This window comes from Lithobates pipiens, unplaced genomic scaffold (assembly GCF_037356315.1).
Source record: "Lithobates pipiens isolate NorthernLeopardFrog02 unplaced genomic scaffold, aLitPip1_a1.2 Scaffold_18, whole genome shotgun sequence".
Lineage (NCBI taxonomy): Eukaryota > Metazoa > Chordata > Amphibia > Anura > Ranidae > Lithobates > Lithobates pipiens.
Window position 1 is genome coordinate 367,202,094 of NW_027507758.1, and position 15,024 is coordinate 367,217,117.

The window sequence follows — 15,024 nt, forward strand, 5'->3', positions numbered from 1 at the left end:
ATCATGTATTATAATACAATACTGCTTGAGTTACTGACCTGTATTCAGTATGAAGATCAGGGAAATCGAGTTTGGTCCGAAGTCTTTTGCTGCATTCTTGTGGCAGGCTAATGATATAAGAGAAGAAACCAATAAGTAAAGGCTTGTTCATGCAGGCAGTTGAGGGGCAGTAAAAAAAGAGGCATGTAAGCCACAGTTTACTGTCCACTGACCATCCACCTAAACACAGAAATTACAACAAGGAAATAAAAAGCAGAAAAGCACCAAAGTGTAGTAACTTCAAATTATTATTTCCTTGTTGGCATACAGAGTTGGCTTCTACTCCTTGAAGAGCTTGCCTTAACCACTTCAGCACTTTTTGCGATTTGGCACTGCGTCACTTTAACTGACAATTGCGCGATCATTCGACGTGGCACCCAAACAAAATTGACGCCCTTTTTTCCCCACAAACAGAGCTTTCTTTTGGTGCTATTTGATCAGCTCTGTGGTTTTTATTTAAAAAAAGAGCGACAATTTTGAAAAAAAAAGCAATATTTTTAACTTTTTGCTATAATAAATATCCCTGAAAAATATATTAAAAAAAACACATTTTTCCCTCAGTTTAGGTCCATATGTATTGTTCTACATATTTTTGGTAAAAAAAAAATCACAATAAGCATATATTGATTGGCTTGCACAAAAGTTATAGCGTCTACAAAATAAAGGATAGTTTTATGGCATTTTTATTATTATATATTTTTTTGTTAGTAATGGCAGCAATCTGTGATTTTTATTATGACTGTGACATTATGGCAGAAACATTGGACACTTTTGACACTATTTTGGGACCATTTTCATTTATACAGCGATCAGCAGGGCAGGACTTAGGGTGGTGGGGGCCCCTGGGCTTGAGTCACTTTTGGGCCCTATCTTCTATACATTACTGTATTTATCGGCGTATAACATGCACCGGCATGTAACACGCACCCCAAGTTTAGGAGGGAATTTTAACGAAAAAAACTTTTAGGAAGGAAGTTTAAGGAAAAAAAACTTACATTTAAATGCCCATCAATGCAGCCTTATCAGTGTCCATCTGCAGCCTTGTTCAGTGTCATTTGCAGCCTTGTCATTGCAGTCTTGAAGTTTAAAAATGGCGCCGCTAAGATACAGAGTCATGTGTATCTCGTGGCTCTCGGGTCCTCTGGCAGTCACGCCCAGTCCCTGTGTTATGTCCATCATTGGGTGGGACTGGGCATGACTGTGAGCTGAGCCGAGCTGAGTACACTCATCTATGTATCTCGGCAGGGCCCACAGGGCCCCCTATTGGGCGGGGCCCATGGGCTTGAGCCCAGTCAAGCCCAATGGTAAGTCCGGCCCTGGCGATCAGTGCTATAAAAATGATTACTGTGTAAATGACACTGGCAGCGAAGGGGTTAAACACTAGGGGGCGATGGGGTTAAGTGTGTCCTAGGGAGTGATTCTAACTGTGGGGGGATGGGCTACAACTCACATGACAGCAATCACTGCTCCTGAAGACCAGTAGCAGTAGATCTCTGTCATTTCACAATGCTTAACAAGTGCTCCTATAGCATTAGTATAGGCGTTAGACTTGTGGTAATAAGCTTTAGTATTGGCGTTAGACTTGCCTTAATAAGCTTTAGTATGGGTGTTTGACTTGCATCATTTAGCTTAAGTAAGGGAGTTAGACTGGCGTCAGTGAGCTTTAGTATGGGAGCTAGACATGCATTAATAAGCTTTAGTATGGGCTTTAGACTGGCGTCAATGAGCTTTAGTATGAGCGTTAGACCGGCCTTAGTGAGCTTTTGCATGGGCATTATTAGACTAGCGTTTTACAAGTGTAAGACCCCTTTCACACTGAGGCGCTTTACAGGCCACTCCTGTCTCTCCAGTGTGAAAGCCTGAGTGCTTTCAGACTGGAGCGGTGTGCTTGCAGGACGTTAAAAAAACTCCTGCAAGCAGCATCTTTGGAACGGTGAAGGTCTCCCAAACCGCTCCTGCCCAGTGAAATCAATGGGGCAGTGCAGCTATACCGCTGGCATAGTGCTGCTGCAGCAGTGCTTTGCGGTGGTTTAACCCATTTCTCGGCCACTAGTGAGGGGTAAAAGTGCCCCGCTATCAGCCGAATAGCACTGCAAAATCGACAGTAAAGCCCCGCGGCGCTTTAACGCCAACGCACCCATCACCCCCAGTGTGAAAGGGGCCTTAATGACGAGTTAAAAACACTCCCCAAGTGCCTTTTGAGCAGTTTTGAAGTGTTTGATGAGTGTTAGGGCATTATAAAACCGCTCCACAAATGTCTATTTTTAAATGGGACATTAGAGGAAAGTAACTTATATTAATGCCCCACAAATGCCTGGCAGAGTGTTTGCGAAGCGTTACCATAGACATGAATGGGAGGAATTGAAAGGCTTTAAATGCCTCCTGACTCAACATGAGGCTTCAAAATTGAAACGACGCAATGCTACACTTTGTGTTTGATAATGTGAAAAGCACTGTGTGCTGTCCATTTTATCATTTGCATAGGCATTTGAGGAGCATTTTTAAAGCACCTCAAATGCCTACTTTTAGTGCCATTGTGAAATTAGCCTTAACATCAATCCTAATGGACTTTTAATGAATTTTAATGCCTTCTACTGACCCTCTATACACCTGCAGTATCTCCTTTGTAAACACAGAAATGCAGCAGCTCAGGGCTGTAACCATGATGCAGTTGTGATACTCTCTCTACAACACTACTGTGTTGTGGCAAAAAATTAAATGGCATTAATCAGGTGGTACCGCTGCTGACTGCAACTCATTCATGTAAAGGTGGCCTTGCCGCAACTGCCCTGCAATCACATGCAAGACATACACTTGCAAAACATCAGCATTTTGAGAGTCAAAGCAGGCGTTGAGCATCCCACATATTGCCTCCTCACTGCCTAACAAACGCCCTCTGAGAACCAATCCCTCATGAATCACCTTTCAGAGGGGCAGCAGTATAGCCACACTTATGAACTTAAGGTCCTTAAAGTGGCCAATGTTTCGTCACATATGTCGACCCAATCACATTTGGCTACCAGCTGAACTGCGCATGCGCGACTCTCCCATATGCATTCCCCCCTGAGTCTAGGTTCAAGCCCCACCATCCAAGTGGACAAAGAGTCTGAACGAGGTCGTGCCCAAAGAGTGGCGAGCGAAGCGAGCCCACGAGGGGCCCCGTGTTGGAACGCATATGGCGGCGTCGCACATGCACACTCCAGCGGGTAGCAAAATGTGATGGGTAGCCGAATGTAATGTGTCACAGGCCAAATTTCAATCCATGTGCAAATATGCAGTTGAACAGAATTTCATCTATAATTGACTTCTGTTCAACTACCTTCAGATAAAAGCATCTCGATTAGTGGCTGCTACCAATGGCTGTAGCGCTGATCTGTGTGTTCTGACAGAATACAATAGAGCACCAGGGAGGATTCCCCTAATCACAGTTTTAAGGTGAATTGGTCCAGGCTTTTTGGTTCAGCATGCTGAATAAATGAAAAAAACAAGCCAGCTTTAGTATAACAGTCAATCAACTTGTATCTTCAGAAGAAGTTACCACAATTGTCTTCATGTTTAAGATGCATAGCATAATAAAGTCTTTTTAAAACACATATCCCAAAAATAGCCATATTTTTCTAAGAGAGAGAATGTATGTGCGTAAATGCATGAGTTTGTTTTCACATGAAACATAATTCATTAGAAACCTTTCACTTAAAGTAGATTTGACAGATTAAATTGATAGACTCAAATGATTCACTCACCACAAACTTTCTTGTAGTAAAGTCTTCTTAATGCAATACTCAAGAAATACAAACACAGATAATACCCCATGTAATGTGCTTGTCCTCACTTAGATAAATCTAGATAAAAGTAAGCCTCCTTTAAGGAAGAATATTATCCTGGGCAATGACAGGTACAAAGTCATACATTCCAAGTATGTACGGGGCGTACACAAGAGCGTATTTTCCATCTGAAAAATCTTGGATGGTTTTTCCCATGGAATTCCACTCAAGCTTTGCATGCATACACACGGTCACACAAGAGCTCTCTGAACTTTCGACCGTCAAGAACGCAGTGACATAAAACACTTACAGAATATAGTACATGCTTATAGAATAGAGTTTTTGTTAAACCAGAGTTTAGTGACACTTTAAGAGTGAGTTTTTCTCTTTTGTGCAGAAATAGAGTTAGATATATTTTTTCAGTTGTTAAAGATTCTTCAGAAATATCAAAAGGTCTTGTAATTGAGATGCACCATGTAAACAGGGAAGTCATGTTGCATAACAGATGACTGTTTATTCCACTGGAAATGTTAGTAATGATCAGAATAAGGAAACTTGTGTGTAATTAATCCAGTTGAACTCAGGTAAATTATTTTTTCAAGTACTTGCCATTGATAATGGACTCAGTATGAGTAGGGACCCCATTACCGACTCATACTTTTCTAAATTATTCTGCAAGAAAATTAAAAAAACCTAAGGCAAACAAAAGTGTATGACATACAAACCAATGCATAACGTAGTTCCAGCAGCAAATAAACATTTTAGAATAAAATATAGTATCCAGTAATGAATGGCCTTGGCCTATTATACCTAACACAATCCTACAGAACATAGGGTTATATTGTACACACGAATTGCCTACATACAGTTTCAGGTGCTGCCATTTATTGTACCTTGAAAGACAAGCGATTAGCAGAAAGGTCCCCTACCGGTCACCCATAAGGGACAAATTGTTTTGGACTATCTCAGTACCAGCTTAAACTTTGTAGACACAAGGTTTGATAAAAATTAACAATGCTTTATTATACATAACAATATAAAATCAGGATATCCAAATGATAAATGACAAACATGTCAGATTACCTTTCCGAGGCCGAGATGCTGAGAGCGGCTCCCCTTGTGGCTGAGCACAGTATACCCTGAAGTCGGCACAGAGGGTATAATCCTCAAAGAAGTACGGGTTGCCAGCAGGATGTGCAGGACTTGAGCAGATGACCAATTTCAGGCAACTTGCAGAGGTTCTGAAAGCAGTCCTTAAGGAGTGTGGACAGGATACAGGGCGCAGGGTATCCAGGGAAGTCAGCAAAGGCCTGGTCAAGGATCCAACACTGGTGATCATTCACCGGTAGGTAGACTGGTGTAGGAAGTACTAAAGTCTCTAAGGCAGCAGGCAACTTGAGGAGGTGCTGGAAGCAGTCCTTAAGGAGTGTGGACAGGATACAGGGCGTAGGGTATCCAGGGAAGTCAGCAAAGGCCTGGCCAAGGATCCAACACCAGTGATCATACATGGGTAGGTAGACTGGTGTAGGAAATAGCAATATCCTTAAGGCATGCCAGGGTCACACACAAGTAGCAGAGGTATTCAGATAGAAACAAGTCCTTTAAATAGGCCAAGGTCATACACAGGCACACAGACTGATTAGGCAGAAGAGTAGTCCTTAGGGTAAGCCGGGTCAGAACGAGGAGAAGATCAGGGTAAACCAAGGAACAATCCGGGTCACAGCAAGACAACAGGAAACAGGTTCAGGTTCAGGAACTCAGGGAGAGCTGAAGACAATCCAGCAACTTGGGTCAGACAGAGGCAACCTTATATAGACCAGCAGGTGGAACCATCTGTCACATGATGCACCTATGGCGCCCATTTCTTCTGCTGGCAAGATTGCCAGTACTTCCACGGCCTATTCCCTGACAAAAATTTTAATCAGTAACAGCCCTAAAGGTGAATAATAAAAATGTCATAAATATATCCCCTATTTTGTATTTGTTATAACTTTTGTACAAACCAATCAATATACACTTATTGCGATTTTTTTTAATCAAAAATTCTTTGGATATTTATTATAGCAAAAAAAAATTGTTTTTTTTTTTCAAAATTGTCACTAAAAACCACAGAGGTGATCAAATACCACCAAAAGAAAGCTCTATTTGTGGGGAAAAAAAGGACATCAATTTTGTTTGGGTACAGCGTCCCATGACCACACAATTGTCAGTTAAAGCAATGCAGTACCGTATCGCACAAAATGGCCTGGGCAGGAAGTGGGTAAATTCTTCCGGGTCTGAAGTGGTTAATGTACTGTTTTTAAATACATTTTGTGTAGATATAGAGCAGCAGCTTGTATTGTCTTATACATTTTGCCTTTGATGGGTTTGTAGGGTCCATTAGGTATGCTCCTTATTGTATAATAGTGTTTTTATTACCAGGAACTCCAAACCATATATTATTTTAATTATTTTTCATTTCTTGTAGGGCATGGAGTTGGGTTTGGTAACATTTTAGGTCCCTGTCTCATGCATGGATAGACCTCCATTTTGCCCGCTCCAAAACTGTTACTATTGCAGCAAAGGTGATATGAGCAGTAACAAAAGCTAGGAGCTTAAATGTAAACCTCTTCCAGCTCCTCTTCCAGCTGATATTTAAGCTTTACATTTCTCAGTGAGTTTCAAACATGGAAACCCCTCCACCAACATGGACCCCTCCACTAAGCAGAGTGACCATACCTCCCAACTGTCCCGGATTGCCCATGAAAGTCCTGCCTTAGGAGGTCTGTCTCCCATCCTGGGCACCTTCATTCCGGGACAATATGATGTCCCGGAATTGCCCCTGGGCCGATCTGATGCCCTCTGGCCACTGGTTACTAGATGCGACATGCCTGGCATCTAGCAACCAGTGACGTCATGACGAGGAGAGCAGAGCCCCAGCATTCAGAGTGAGCCTGGAGAAGAATTTAAATTCCTCTTCCAAATGCCTAAGCCCCGCCCCTGTTTCCGCCTCGTCTCCACCCCTGACTCTGGGTCTTGTCTGAAGGCTGTTCCTGCTGCTGGCAAATGTTCCGTGCCTCAAGGACGCTCATGGTCACTCTGCTCCCTCCCATACACTGCTATTCAGTCCCCCCATACTGCCCTCCACTATCCCCCCCTCCCATCATAGTGCCCTCCACTACCCCCTCCCATTATACTGCCCTCCACTACTCCTCCTCCCATGATACTGCCCTACACTACCCCCTATCCCATCATACTGCCCTCCACTACCCCCACTCCCATCACACTGCCCTACACTACCCCCCTCTCCCATCATACTGCCCTCCAATACCCCTCCCATCATACTGCCCTCCACTATCCCCCTCCCATCAGAATGCCCTACACTACCCCCCTCTCCCATCATACTGCCCCCCACTACCCCTTCTCCCATCATACTGCCCTCCACTACCCCCTTCCATCATACTGCCCTCCACTACCCCCTCCCATCAAACTGCCCTCATCTACCCCCCAACAAACTGCCCTCCACTACTGCTTCTTCCATAATATTGCCCTCCACTACCACCCTCTCCCATAATATGGCCCTCCACTACCAACACATCATACTGCCCTCCACTTGCCCCCCTCCCATCATACTGGCCTCCACTACCACTGCTCCCATCATACTGCCCTCCACTACCACCTCTCCCATCATACGGCCCTCCATTACCCCTTCCATCATACTGCCCTCCACTACCCCCCCATCATACTGCCCTCCACTACCACCCCCCATCATACTGCCCTCCACTACCACCCCCCCATCATACTGCCCTCCACTACCACCCCTCCCATCATACTGACCTCCACTGACTACCCTCCCACCATACTGCCCTCACTGCCTCCCCTTTCATTATACTGCCCTCCACCCCATCATACTGCCCCGTCTACTGATCCCATCCACTGCCCTGCTGATTATATTCACTGCTCTACTGACCATCATACTGCCCTCCACTACCACCCCCTCCCATCATACTGTCCTCTACCCCTTCATGCTACCCTCCACTGCCACCCCTCCCATCATACTGCCCTCCACTGCCACCCCTCCCATCATACTGCCCTCCACCCCATCATACTGCCCTCCACTGCCACCCCCCCAATCATACTGCTCTCCACCCCATCATACTGCCCTCCACTGCCACCCCTCCCATCAAAAATCGTTAAAAAAAAAGATAAAAATAAAATTGTAAAATAAAATATAATGGTAAAAATAATAAATTAATTAAAACAAAACACAAATTAAAAACTACTGATCCCATTCACTGCCCTACTGATTATATTCACTGCTCTACTGACCATATCCACTGCCCTACTGACCATGTTTACTGCCCTACTGACCACGTCCACTGCTCTACTGACAATGTCCACTGCTCTACTGACCATGCCCTCTGCCCTACTGTCCATGTCCACTGCTCTACTAACCATGTCCACTGCTCTACTGGCCATGTTCGCTGCTCTACTGACCATGCCCACTGCCCTACTGACCACATCCACTGCCCTACTGACAATATCCACTGCCCTAATGACAATATCCACTGCTCTACTTACCATATCCACTGCTCTACTAACCATGTCCACTGCTCTACTGACCAGGTCCCTGCTCTACTGACCAGGTCCACTGCTCTACTGACCAGGTCCACTGCCCTAATGACCACGTTCACTGCTGTACTGACTGACACTAATCACAGTCCACACTGACACCACTGGTGGAACTACCAGCAAAGGTCGCACTTGCGACTGGGCCCTTGCCTTCTGTCCCCATGGTGGAGTCCAAGACTGCAGGACTGCACAGCATGTGAAAGGGATCCGGAGGATCAGTGGAAAGGGCTCTGGGCCTGGAGAAAATGGCCCAGGCTGGAGGTTGGGGGGCCCTTCACGGTTTCTTTCACCAGAGCCCTGAAGGTTCTAATTATGCCTCTGCTGCACCCTGTAAATAGCTAATCTCAGAACCCTGCACACTGTACGCAGTTCATCCCAGAACCCTGCACTCTGTATGTAGCTCATCCCAGAACCATGAACCCTGTATATAGCTCATCTCAGAACCCTGCACCCACTATATAGCTCATCCCAGAACCCTGCACTCTGTACATAGCTCATCCCAGAACTCTGCACTCTGTACATAACTCACCCCAGAACCCTGCACTCTTTACATAGCTCATCTCAGAACCCTGCACTCTGTATATAGCTCATCCCAGAACCCTGCACTCTGTATATAGCTCATCCCAGAACCCTGTACTCTGCACATAGCTCATCCCACAACCCTGCAATCTGTACATAGCTCATCCCAGAACCCTGCACTCTGTATATAGCTCATCCCAGAACCCTGCCCTCTGTACATATCTCATCGCAGAACCCTGCACTGTGTACGCAGCTCATCCCAGAACCCTGAACTCTGTACATAGCTCATCCCACAACCCTGCAATCTGTACATAGCTCATCCCAGAACCCTGCACTCTGTATATAGCTCATCCCAGAACCCTGCCCTCTGTACATATCTCATCGCAGAACCCTGCACTGTTTATGCAGCTCGTCCCTGAACCCTGAACTGTGTATATAACTCACCCCAGAACCCTGCACTCTTTACATAGCTCATCTCATAACCCTGCACTCTGTACATAGTTCATCCCAGAACTCTGCACTCTGCACATAGCTCATCCCAGAACTCTGCACTCTGCACATAGCTCATCCCAGAACCCTGCACTCTGCACATAGCTCATGCCAGAACCCTGCATTCTGTATATAGCTCACCACAGAACCCTGCACTCTGTAAATAGCTCATCCCACAACCCTGCACTCTGTACATAGCTCATCCCAGAACCCTGCACTCTGTACATAGCTCATCCCAGAACCCTGCACTCTGTACATAGCTCATCCCAGAACCCTGCACTCTGTACATAGCTCATCCCACAACCCTGCACTCTGTACATAGCTCATCCCACAACCCTGCACTCTGTACATAGCTCATCCCACAACCCTGCACTCTGTACATAGCTCATCCCACAACCCTGCACTCTGTACATAGCTCATCCCAGAACCCTGCACTCTGTTCATAGCTCCTCCCAGAACCTGCACTCTGTTCATAGCTCATCTCAGAACCCTGCACTCTGTTCATAGCTCATCTCAGAACCCTGCACTCTGTACATAATTCACTCCAAACCCTGCATGCTTTTATCCTTTTTTTTTTTTTTATGAATGTGCTGGGGTTTGTATGCATCCATGAGACTCTTGCTTGAGGAACAATAATAAAAGCATATTTTATAGGTATGAGGAAGCCCAAGTTTTGTTTAATGATGCCCCTTAAGCTCCTCCCACTGCCAGATGTTTAACCAAGACCACATTTGCTGCGGTGCGATGCTTCCTTGCTCAAGTGTCCCTCATTCTGAAGTTCAAAAGTTGGGAGGTATGAGAGTCTGTTATTTTTTCTAGCAGGAGACGCAGTACCACTGTTCATATTTGTGTTTTATTTGGATGTGTCTGAAGATATTATTAAACAAGAAATGCCTTTTGGGTTCACACCATCAACACATCCATCCCGCAGCAGGGGTCTGGTGCTTCCCTGTTGACCGTTTCAGGTCTGATTTCAGCCCAAATTTTGGGCTGATTTCAGACCTTAAATGGATCAAAAGACGCACAGCATTTTTGTGCAAAATGCATTGGACCTGCTGCAGAGATATGTGACTAGATATGTCCATAGTGAGCTGGTCAAAATCTCCTACTATCGTGAATTGGATGCAAGCAACCCGCATCCAATTCACAATGGTGTGAACCCAGCCTTAAACTAGCCATGCACATGATATCTGTACCATCTCTTCTAGATTTGCGCAAAATATAAAATACAGGGAGCTACTTACTGTATGTAATATTTGTTTCTATCTAATCAATCAGGTCCTTGTCCTGCATAGTTGTGTTTAGATCTAAGGCGTGAAGCATGTCATCCAAAAAAAGCTCCAAAGTGACGTTTTGCTGTGATTACAGCGTGATTTATCGATCAACAATTGCAGCAGAACCGCACTGCGATTTTAGTTGCCATTCATCTCAAATGTGTGTTCTGCGATTTGTTGCTGGGCATTTTGAAATCATGGGCAGAACCACGATTCAAAACGCCAAGGTGTGAATGCAGCCTAAAGGAAATTGCATAATCAGATTATAACAATGCTCTTTAAATTTTGTTTGTATACCACTACTGATCTATTCTCTGTTACTTAAAGTGATATTAAAGGGAAGTTTCTTCTTTTATAAAAATAAAAAATATGTTATACTTACCTGCTTTGTGCAGTGGTTTTGCACAGAGCAGCCCTGGTCCTCTTCTTCTCTGGTCCCCGCCGGAGCTCTTGGCCGTTCCCTCCAGCAGAGTGCCCCCAGAACAAACAGCTTGCTGTGGGTGCACCCAAGCAGAGCTGCTGCTCTGAGTGTCTTTTCGGCCACTAGCGGGGCACATTTAACCCCGTTGTCGGATGAATAAAGGGTTAATAGCCCCCGCAAAACACTGCTGCCGAATCGCTTTGCAAGCGCTTCAGCAGCGGTGCCCATTAATTACAATGGCAGGGGTGGTGAAGGAGCGGTGTATTCACTGCTCTCGCACCGCCTGAAAGAGGCTTCTTGCAGGACTTTTTTTAACGTCCTGCAAGCACATCACTCCAGTGTGAAAGCACTCAGACTTTCCACGGAACTGGAACACCAGGTACCGGCTAAGCATATAGCAACATGAGTCAAAAAGGAAGTTCTGGACAGCCGCACTCTGGAACATAGCCTTTATTAGTAAAAAGTCCAACAGTTACAAGGCACAGCAAAAAATGGGACAAACCAACTGACGCGTTTCACACATCAGCTTGTTTGTCCCATTTTTTGCTGTGGCTTGTATCTGTTGGACTTTTTACTAATAAAGGCTATATTCTGGAGTGCGGCTATCCAGAACTTCCTTTTTGCCTCATGTTGCAGTAAAGCCAGACAAAACAACAAGGCAGCATCTGAAAGTTTTTATTATCAAAGAAGGCATACCTCTCAAATTTCTGAAATGATAAAGTGGGACACCTTTTAACACACAGTATGTAGGCAAAGGACATGTCCCTGGCACGTCCTCTGTTACATCAAGATCTAATGACACAAGACTTTTTTGTGGTCTATATTTCCTTTATATTGGCTTTTTAAAATAACATATGCAGTGATATAGTTTGGATAAAAAGTTTAGTGCAGCCTAATACTTTTTATAGTAAAATAGTACATTTTGTATAGAGAAGTACACATCAGATAAAAAAGGGGGACAACCGAGGCTACACAAGGGATAGTGAGATTTGGTCTCTAAAGAAGGACCCTTGGGAGCTATCAGAAGGAGTTTATAATTTGGCACCTGCTAATAGGTACAGTATGGGAAAAAAAGTTTTTGATCCCCTGCTGATTTTGTGCGTTTGCCCACTGACAAAGAAATTATCAGTATATAATTTTAATGGTAGGTTTATTTTAACAGTGAGAGACAGAACAACAATAAAAAAAATCCAGGAAAACGCATTTTAAAAACTTTATAAAGTGATTTGCATTTTAATGAGTGAAATAAGTATTTGACCCCTTCACAAAACATGACTTAGTGCTTGGTGGCAAAACCCTTGTTGGCAATCAGAGGTCAGGCATTTCTTGTAGTTGGCCACCAGGTGTGCACACATCTCAGGAGAGATTTTGTTCCATTCCTCTTTGCAGATCCTGTCCAAGTCAGTAAGGTTCCAAGGCTGACGTTTGGTAACTCAAACCATCAGCTCCCTTCACATATTTTTTCCTAGGCCACTCCAGGACCTTAATTGCTTTTTTTTGAGCATGCGTTTTGGGTCATTGTCATGCTGGAATACCCATCCACAACCCATGTTCAATGCCCTGGCTGAGGGAAGGAGGTTCTCGCCCAAGATTTGACACTATATAACCCTCGTCCATCGTCCCTTTGATGCAGTGAAGTTGTCCTGTCCCCTTTGCAAAAAAACACCCCCAAAGCATACTGTTTCCACCTCCATGTTTGACAGTGGAGATGGTGTTCTTGGCCGTACCAGGCCGTACCAGTGGAAGTACCAGGCCGTACCAGTGGAAGAGGCCGTACCAGGCCTCTTCCAAACACAGCGCGTTGAGTTGATGCCAAAGAGCTCGATTTTGGTTTCATCTGACCACAACACTTTCACCCAGTTCTCCTCTGAATCATTCCGATGTTCATTAGTACACTTCAGACGGGCCTGTACATGTGCTTTCTTGAGCAAGGGGACCTTGTGGGCACTGCAGGATTTAAGTCCTTCATGGTGTAGCATGTTACCAATTGTTTTCTTGGCGACTATGGTCACAGCTACCTTGAGATCATTGACAAGATTCTCCTGTGTAGTTCTGGACTAATTCCTCACCGTTCTCATGATCATTGAAACTCCACGAGGTGAGATATTGCATAGAGCCCCAGACTGAGGGAAATTGACAGTTATTTTGTGTTTCTTCCATTTGCGAATTATCACACAAACTGTTGTCACCAGTGGCAGTTAGGTTCCAAAATTTTTTGGGGGGCGCAAGCAAACTGAAAAAAAAAATCAATTGCAGCCACTGTGCCATCAAACGCTGCCACTGTGCCATCAAACGCAGCCACTGTGCCCATCAAATGCTGTCACTGTGCCATCAAATGCAGCCACTGTGCCCATCAAACGCAGCCACTGTGCCCATCAAACGCAGCCACTATGCTCATCAAACACAGCCACTGTGCCCATCAAACGCAGCCACTGTGCCATCAAACAGTGGCGGCTGGTGAAGTTTTTGGATGGGGGGCGCTAGACCCCGCCCATCATGACCCCGCCCATCATTTTGCCCCCCCCCACTTCTCATAAACCACGCCCCTTATGTAATCTGAAAAAAAAACTGGCGTGGGTTCCCCCTCTGAGAGCATACCAGGCCTTAGGCCTGGTATGGATTCCAAGGGGAACCCCCTACGCCGAAAAAACGGCGTGGGGGTCCCCCCCAGATCCACACCAGACCCTTATCCGAGCACGCTACCCAGCCGGCCAGGAAAGGGGGTGGGGACGAGCGGGCGCCCCCCCCTCCTGAGCCGTACCAGGCCGCGTGCCCTCAACATGGGGGGGTGCCTTGGGGGAGGGGGGGCGGGCGGCCCCCCCACCCCAAAGCACCTTGTCCCCATGTTGATGAGGACAAGGGCCTCTTCCCGACAACCCTGGCCGTTGGTTGTCGGGGTCTGCGGGCGGGGGGCTTATCGGAATCCGGGAGCCCCCTTTAATAAGGGGGCCCCGGATACCGGCCCCCCACCCTATGTGAATGAGTATGGGGTACAATGTACCCCTACCCATTCACCTGTGAAAAAAAGTACAAAAAAAACACAACACAGGGTTAAAATATTTTATTGCACAGCTCCGGGGGTCTTCCGTCTTCGGAGGTCTTCTCGCCGGACTCCTCCGCTATCTTCTTGTAGCTCTTTTGCTAGCGGAGGAGCCCGGCTTTCTTCCTCACCGCCGGCCTCTTCTTCCGACTTCGGGGGTCTTGTCCCCCTCTTCGGTTCTTCTGCCGGGCCACCGCGCCTTCTTATAGCTCTTTTACAGGCGGTGGCCCGGCCTTCTGTCGCCGTCGCCGCCGCCGCCCGTTCTTCTTCTTCTTCTTCTCCAGGAGATGTTGACTCGACGATCTCTCCGGCCGGAATTCCAGGGATGTGCTCCGCTGCCACTTATATAGGGACAATGGGGCGGTGTCACATGGGTTGATGTCACATGGGTTGATGTCACATGGGTTGGTCACATGGGTTGATGTCACATGGCGACAGTCCCAGCATCCTCCAGGACTGTAACATCATAAGGGGGCGGGGTCACCATGTGACATCAACCCATGTGACCAACCCATGTGACATCAACCCATGTGACACCGCCCCATTGTCCCTATATAAGTGGCAGCGCAGCGCGTCCCTGGCATTCCGGCCGGAGAGATCGTCGAGTCAACATCTCCTGGAGAAGAAGAAGAAGAAGTACGGGCGGCGGCGGCGGCGACAGAAGACCGGGCCACCGCCTGTAAAAGAGCTATAAGAAGGCGCGGTGGCCTGGCAGAAGAACCGAAGAGGGGGACAAGACCCCCGAAGTCGGAAGAAGAGGCCGGCGGCGAGGAAGAAAGCCGGACTCCTCCGCTAGTAAAAGAGCTACAAGAAGATAGCGGAGGAGTCCGGTGAGAAGACCCCCGAAGATATATTTTAACCTTGTGT

At 46.2% G+C, this 15,024-nt stretch overlaps 1 long non-coding RNA gene across 1 annotated transcript in view; it reads right to left on the reverse strand.

The window, feature by feature from the left end:
- The window catches only part of LOC143990175 (uncharacterized), a 43,120-nt gene that overhangs the window by 12,505 nt on the left and 15,591 nt on the right, over window positions 1–15,024 (reverse strand). Inside the window, exon 3 of the long non-coding RNA XR_013277196.1 lies at window positions 39–107. This is a non-coding gene — a long non-coding RNA (uncharacterized LOC143990175). The remainder of the gene's footprint in view (window positions 1–38; window positions 108–15,024) is intronic.